The sequence below is a fragment of a genome, unplaced genomic scaffold (genome assembly GCF_019419815.1).
Source record: "Pyrus x bretschneideri cultivar Hongxiangsu unplaced genomic scaffold, Pyrus_bretschneideri_v1 Contig18, whole genome shotgun sequence".
NCBI classification, from domain to species: Eukaryota; Viridiplantae; Streptophyta; class Magnoliopsida; order Rosales; family Rosaceae; genus Pyrus; species Pyrus x bretschneideri.
Window position 1 is genome coordinate 1,487,892 of NW_025999479.1, and position 7,058 is coordinate 1,494,949.

Sequence of the window (7,058 nt, forward strand, 5' to 3'; positions counted from 1 at the left end):
CTTAACTCCATATCATGGGCGCGGGTGGCTAACTCCTCAAATGTTCATGGTTTGATAACTTGAAGGATGTAGTGTAGTCCCCACTGCATGCCTTGAACGCACATCTCAATGGCAGAGGTTTCAGAAAGCCGATCTTTGCAATCCAGACTTAAGGAGCGCCATCTATTTATGTAGTCGACGACAGGTTCATCTCTCCACTGTTTCGTACTGGTCAGCTCTAGCATGCTTACAGTACGACGAGTGCTGTAGAAACGGTTGAGGAATTCCCTTTCTAGCTGGTCCCAACTGTTGATAGACTCAGGTTCAAGGTCAGTGTACCAGTCAAAAGCGTTACTTTTCAGCGAACGCACGAACTGTTTGACAAGGTAGTCTCCATCTGTCCCAGCATTGTTGCAAGTTTCAATGAAATGGGTGACATGTTGCTTCGGGTTGCCTTTTCCATCGAACTGCACGAACTTTGGGGGCTGATAACCCCTTGGCATTTTCAAAGCATCAATCTTCTTGGAGTAAGGCTTTGAGTACAGTACGGAGTCATGCGAGCTTCCTTCGTACTGTGTCTTGATAGTGCTTGCGATCATCTCCTGTAGCTGCTGGATAGAGAGAGATCCCATGAATGCCGTTGCTTGGTCTAGCTTCGGCTTCTCTTCAACTTTCTCCGCTGGTGGCTCCTCTTCTTCGTCGACTTCTTTCTTTAATAGGTCAACATTTGGGTCGACTTTCACGTTGGGCAGCGCATCTAGTTGGTTGACAAGTGCGGCAATCTGCAAGTCCTTCTCTTCCACAGTCCGTGTGAGCTTTGCGATTGCTTCATTCATCTGAGCTAGCTGCTCCTCGATTGAAGTTGCTCCAGTGGTCATGACTTGCATGGTTGTACTGCCGCTCGAATCAGCGTCGGAGAGTAGGGACTCTGAGTATTTCCTCGGGCTTTCTCCCCTTGATGCCCTTAGCGAGGCTAAGGTGATCACAGGCTCGTACCTCAGGTGCTCTTGTTCATTTGACAGAGTTAATGCAGGGGCGGAAGCCGCGGCAAAAAGAGCTCTTGCTTTACTTCGGGTTGTGATGCCCGAAATACCACCACTTGCGGCGATGATGTTCTTGTTCTTTGCTTTGATTGCAGGAACAGCTTGATCCTTTCTTGATGCCATTTGCGTTTTTTTGATGATTTGAGGATAGAGATGAGAGGTAGAGAGGTCCCACCGGGCGTGCCAAATTTGTGAACACGAAAGTTCCTTGAAACAAGAAACAAGAATAACGTGTACAAAATAATATTTTTTGGTTTGATGATTTTTGGGGTTACGATCTCTCTCAAATTTGGTCCTCTGATTCTATCTCCGTAAGATGTAGATTTGTTGATCCAAGGGCCGTCGAGGCTTGATCTTGGATGAATAGTTGTAAGTTTCTTCAAGGGCCTTCGTGGCTTTGATCTTGAAGGTTGATGGAAGTTTCTTCAAGGGCCTTCAGGGCTTGATCTTGAATGTTGATGGATGAGCGGATCTTCAAGGGCTTTTGGGCTTGATCTTGAAGAACGGTTGGTTTTCTTCAAGGGCCGTTGAGGCTTGATCTTGAATGAACAGTTGGTTTTCTTCAAGGGGGCTTTTGGGCTTGATCTTGAAGAATAGATGTGTGGATTTGTTTGTTGATCCAAGGGCCGTCGGGGCTTGATCTTGGATGAACGGTTGTATGTGTGGATTTGTTGAGGTTGTTGATCCAAAGGGCCGTTGGGGCTTGATCTTAGGATGAACGGATGAACACTTTCTTCAAGGGCCGTCGGGCTTGATCTTGAAGAATGGGTGTATGGGTTTGTGGATGAGTTGTTGATCTAAAGGGCCGTCGGGGCTTGATCTAAGGATGAACAGTTGATGAATGATGAACACTTTCTTCAAGGGTCGTCGGGGCTTGATCTTGAATAATGGTTGTGTGGATTTCTTCAAGGGCCGTTGGGGCTTGATCTTGAAGGAAGATTTGACGAAGAACGAAGAGTGCTTTCTTGATCCTTCGGAATTCTTGGGAATTTGGATGCTTGAGAGCTTTGGAGTTTCAAAGCTTCAAGGATTTGGGGAATTCTCTCCCAATTTTGGAGTAGAGAAATGTATTTGTGAATTCCTTGATGCTTGATACCTTGATGGAGAAGCCTATTTATAGGCTTTGAGAATGAATCACCACCACAAAAATATTTTTTTCCTTTCCAAGCACCATTGCCTAATTTTCCCACTTAATGCAATATTGAAATTGAAGTGGTGTAACTTATGGCCTAATTTCCCACTTAATACCATTTTAAACTTGAAGTGGTGTAACTTATGGCCTAATTTCCCACTTAATACCATTTTAAACTTGAAGTGGTGTAACTTATGGCCTAATTTCCCACTTAACACCATTTTAAACTTGAAATGTGTATGCTTTGTCATTGCCCAAATGAGAAAAACTTGCTTTGATCCGTAATGGATTGAAGTGTGCTTGCCTTGTCATTGCCCAACATGAGAAGAAAAACTTGTTTTGATCCTCAATGGATTGAAATGTACTTGCCTTGTCATTGCCCAAAATGAGAAGAAAAACTTGTTTAATCCTTCAAGGGTATTTCTTCCTATTTTGTTGAGTCACACGCCATGTGTACAATTTGTACAACACGTGGCGTATGCCATGTATGCCTTGACACGTCAAAACTTTAATGCATTGGTGAACATTTGTTTTACTGAAATTTCGATGTCTACACTCCTACTTTACCTCGGATATCCTCATTCCTAATCTTATCATTTCTCGGATGCCCACACATCCAACGAAGCATCCTCATCTCCGCTACACCCATTATATGTACGTGTTGATGCTTCACCGCCCAACATTCCATGCCATACAACATCGTCGGTCTTATTATCGTCCTATAAAATTTTCCCTTGAGCTTCAGTGTCATACAACGATCACACAACACGCCAGATGCACTCTTCCACTTCATCCTTCCAGCTTGTATCTATGATTGAGGTCTCCATCTAATTCTCCATTATTTTGTAAGATAGATCCAAGGTAGCGCAAACGGTCTCTCTTTGGTACTTCCTAATCTCCGATCCTCATCTCTAACTCATTTTGGCCTCCATTTGCACTGAACTTGCACTCCATATATTCTGCCTTTGATTGGCTTAAGCAAAGACCTTTAGATTCCGACACTTCTCTCCAAAGGTTAAGCTTCGCATTTACCCCTTCCTGAGTTTCATCTATCAACACTATATCGTCTTTGAAAAGCATACACCAAAGAATATCATCTTGAATATGTCCCGTTAACTCATCCATTACCAATGCAAAAAGGTAAGGACTTAAGGATGAGCCTTGATGTAACCCTATAGTTATGGGGAAGCTTTCGGTTTATCCTTCATGAGTTCTTACGACAATCTTTGCTCCATCATACATATCCTTTATAGCTTGGATATATGCTACTCATACTCCTTTCTTCTCTAAAATCCTCCAAAGAATGTCTCTTGGGACCTTAGCATATGTTTTTTCCAAATCTATAAAGACCATGTGTAAATCCTTTTTCCTATCTCTATATCTTTCTATCAATCTTAGTAAAAGATAAATTGCCTCCATGGTTCAGCGCCCTAACATGAACCCGAATTGGTTGTCCGAAACCCGTGTCTCTTGCCTTAATCTATGCTCAATGACTCTCTCCCAAAGCTTCATTGTATGACTTATTAGCTTAATACCCCTATAGTTCATGCAATTTTGTACGTCACCCTTATTCTTGTAGATAGGCACTAAAGTGCTCTTTTGCCACTCATTTGGCATCTTCTTTGTTTTCAAAATCCTATTGAAAAGGTTTGTGAGCCATGTTATACCCGTATCTCCTAAGACTTTCCACACTTCGATCAGTATATCACCTGGGCCCACTGCTTTTCTATGCTTCATTTTTGTCAAAGCTACAACCACTTCTTCCTTCCTGATTCGGCGATAAAATAAGTAGTTTCTACACTTTTCTGAGTTACTCAACTCCCTCAAAGAAGTACTCCTTTCATGTTCTTCATTAAAAAGATTATGAAAATAACCTCTCCATCTGTCTTTGACCGCATTCTCTGTAACAAGAACCTTTCCATCCTCATCCTTGATGCACCTCACTTGGTTTAGGTCTCTTGTCTTCTTTTCCCTTGCTCTAGCTAGTTTATAGATATCCAACTCTCATTCTTTGGTATCTAGTCGCTTATACATATCGTCATAAACCGCTAACTTAGCTTTTCTCACAACTTTCTTTGCATCTTGCTTCGCTATTCTAAACCTTTCACCATTTTCATCAGTCCTATCCTTGTATAAGGCTTTACAACATTCCTTCTTAGCCTTCACCTTTGTTTGTACCTCCTCATTCCATCACTAAGATTCCTTTTGGTGTGGAGCAAAGCCCTTGGACTCTCCTAATACCTCTTTTGCTACTTTTCGGATACAACTAGCCATGGAATCTCATCTTCGGCTAGCTTCCACCTCTCTATCCCACATGCATTGGGTGATTACTTTTTCTTTGAAAATGGCTTGTTTTTCGCCTTTTAGATTCCACCATCTAGTCTTTGGGCACTTCCAAGTCTTGTTCTTTTTTCTCTCTCTTTTGATATGTACATTCATCACCAACAAGAGATGTTGATTATCCAAGCTCTCTCCTAGTATAAATTTGCAATCCTTACAAGTTATACGATCCCCTATCCTGATTAGAAGAAAATCTATTTGTATTTTTGACGACCCACTCTTGTAGGTTATCACATGTTCTTCTCTCTTCTTAAAGAAGGCATTGGCTAAAAAGAGATCATATGCCATTGCAAAATCCAAGATGGCTTCCCCATCCTCATTTCTCTCCTCAAAACCATGGCCACAATGAAAACCTCCATAGTTGCCGATAGGGCTGGAAAAAATTCTCGAAAATCCCAAACCAAACTGAAAAAGTCCCGAACCCAAACCAAAAAATCCCAAACCAAAACCATCCCGAAGTTCGGTAATCCCATCCCGAAAAATACCAAAATTTTCAGTATAGGATTGGTTTCCAAATCCCATTTGTTCGGTAATCCCGAAATCTCCAAAAATACCAAAGTATTCAGTTTCCTATTGACTTTTGGGTTTCGGTTCACATTTCCCAACTCAAAAAGCAGAGCCTTTTGGCTCCCACTAACAGAAGGCACAAAACAATATTAATAAAAAATAAAAAAAAGTAAAGGCACAATATTCAATTGGCTTTCGGACTTCCCAACTCAAAAGAAGGCTCCCACTTCCCAACTCAAAAGAAAGAGCCTTTTGGCTCCCACTAACAGAATGAGGAAGACGTAAAGAGAAGAATGAGCAGAAAGAGGATGGAGTAGCACTCTTCGTGCTAAGAAGCAGAGAGAGGAACGAGCTACTACTACCGAAAGCTCTCTCAAATCTTTAAAGATCTCTCGTCTCTAGTATCGACCCATCTCTTTCTCTATCATCTCTAAAGCTTTCTCTGAATTAAGGTTCGAATGAGGATTCACAAATTAGGGATTTACGATTTAGTGCTTTTGGTCGTTTCGATTTGGATTTCTTGATTAATTTTATGGGAATTTCTAGATTAATTTTATGTGGATTTGGTTGATTTGGATTTCAAGATTTCCATGGTCAATTTCTGCTTTGCATGTTCGATTTTTTTTTGCTTTACATGTTCGATTTCTTTTCTGCTTTGCATGCTTGATCTACAAGTTTGAATTGAATTTATCAGCTTTTTCCATTAACAAGAAGCCAAATTTCTACCCTACTAAAATCCTGAATTTATTTCGGGAATCTCAAAATTCCCGAAATAGCGCCCGTGTTCAGTTTCATAAATAGTTTAGTATCCGTGTTCAATTTCAGAAATAGTATGATACTCATGTTTAGTTTCAGAAATAATTAGTGTTTAGTTTTCAGAAATAGTATTCAGTTTCAAAAATAGTGTGTGTGATGAACGTACAAGATCCCTCGTATCAGTTTTTTATTACTTTTTATTTATTTTATTTTTGTATTATACTAAACTTTTGTACTTTCATTAAAGTTTAAGTCATTTTCATTAAATAATAGTTTGTGGTAATTTTTTGCTAACTTAAGGTTAGCCCAAATCATTTTCATTTTTTATGTTCTTATGTCATATTTACTTGAAAGATGTTTGATCCTAACTTCTTTTCCCCTCACACTAATCTGTTGTTAAAATACAAATACATTCTTTTCAAATTGCTTCTTATGCCAATATATAGATCTAGCTGCTCTAATTCTGATAGGTTACAACTAAAAAGTTTTGAATCAATGTGTTTTTCGTTTGTATTTCGTTATGTTTTGTGTGTTTCTAGCAAATAATTCTAAACCAGTTATTGCATTTATGGTGTGTTTTTAAGAATTGAGAAGCAACAGTTATTGCATTTATGGTGAAAGCTCTTTTCATCATCAGAAAAAACCCAGTTTTCGAGACCTCTTTTGCATTGCATTACAATAATGAAAAGAAAAAAAAAAGAGAAATTTTTCTTGTGATTTGGAATGAACCTTTCTCAGTGGAAGAAAAGAAATAGCAATGGATTTTTATGGAGCATCCAGGAACAAGAAGGTTCAATCGGATGATGAATTCTTACGTGGTCCAAGGAAATCAAAGGCCTGCTTCCATGATTCATCTATATTGAATCTTGATAGGGTTTGTTGGGTCTTTGCACCGTAGCGAGCAGAGCTTTCGTGGCGGGGTAGTTGTAGCCATGGTTGCACCTGGGTAAACCTAAAAATCTGAGGAGTGGTGGATTGTGTTATCTTAAGCAGTTTCAGATTCAATGTGCACCCTGGTTAGTTCTGCTTCAATTATCTACTTCAAAATTGATGGTATAACTATTTTTTTTAGAAAGGTGGAGTGCCTGGTGCCAAAATTGGTTTTCATCTTGTTGCAAGAATTGGTGTTCATCTTGTTGCAGGAGATGGCGATGGCCTTCTAACAATGGAAAACATATAGTTTGTAATTGTTTTAGTAAAGAGCATTGTAGTATATTATTGTCAAATTTTGGTTAGAATTATAAAAAAGTTATAATGGTTGGTTAAATTCTATTCATGGTCCAAAATTTTGGCTATTTTCT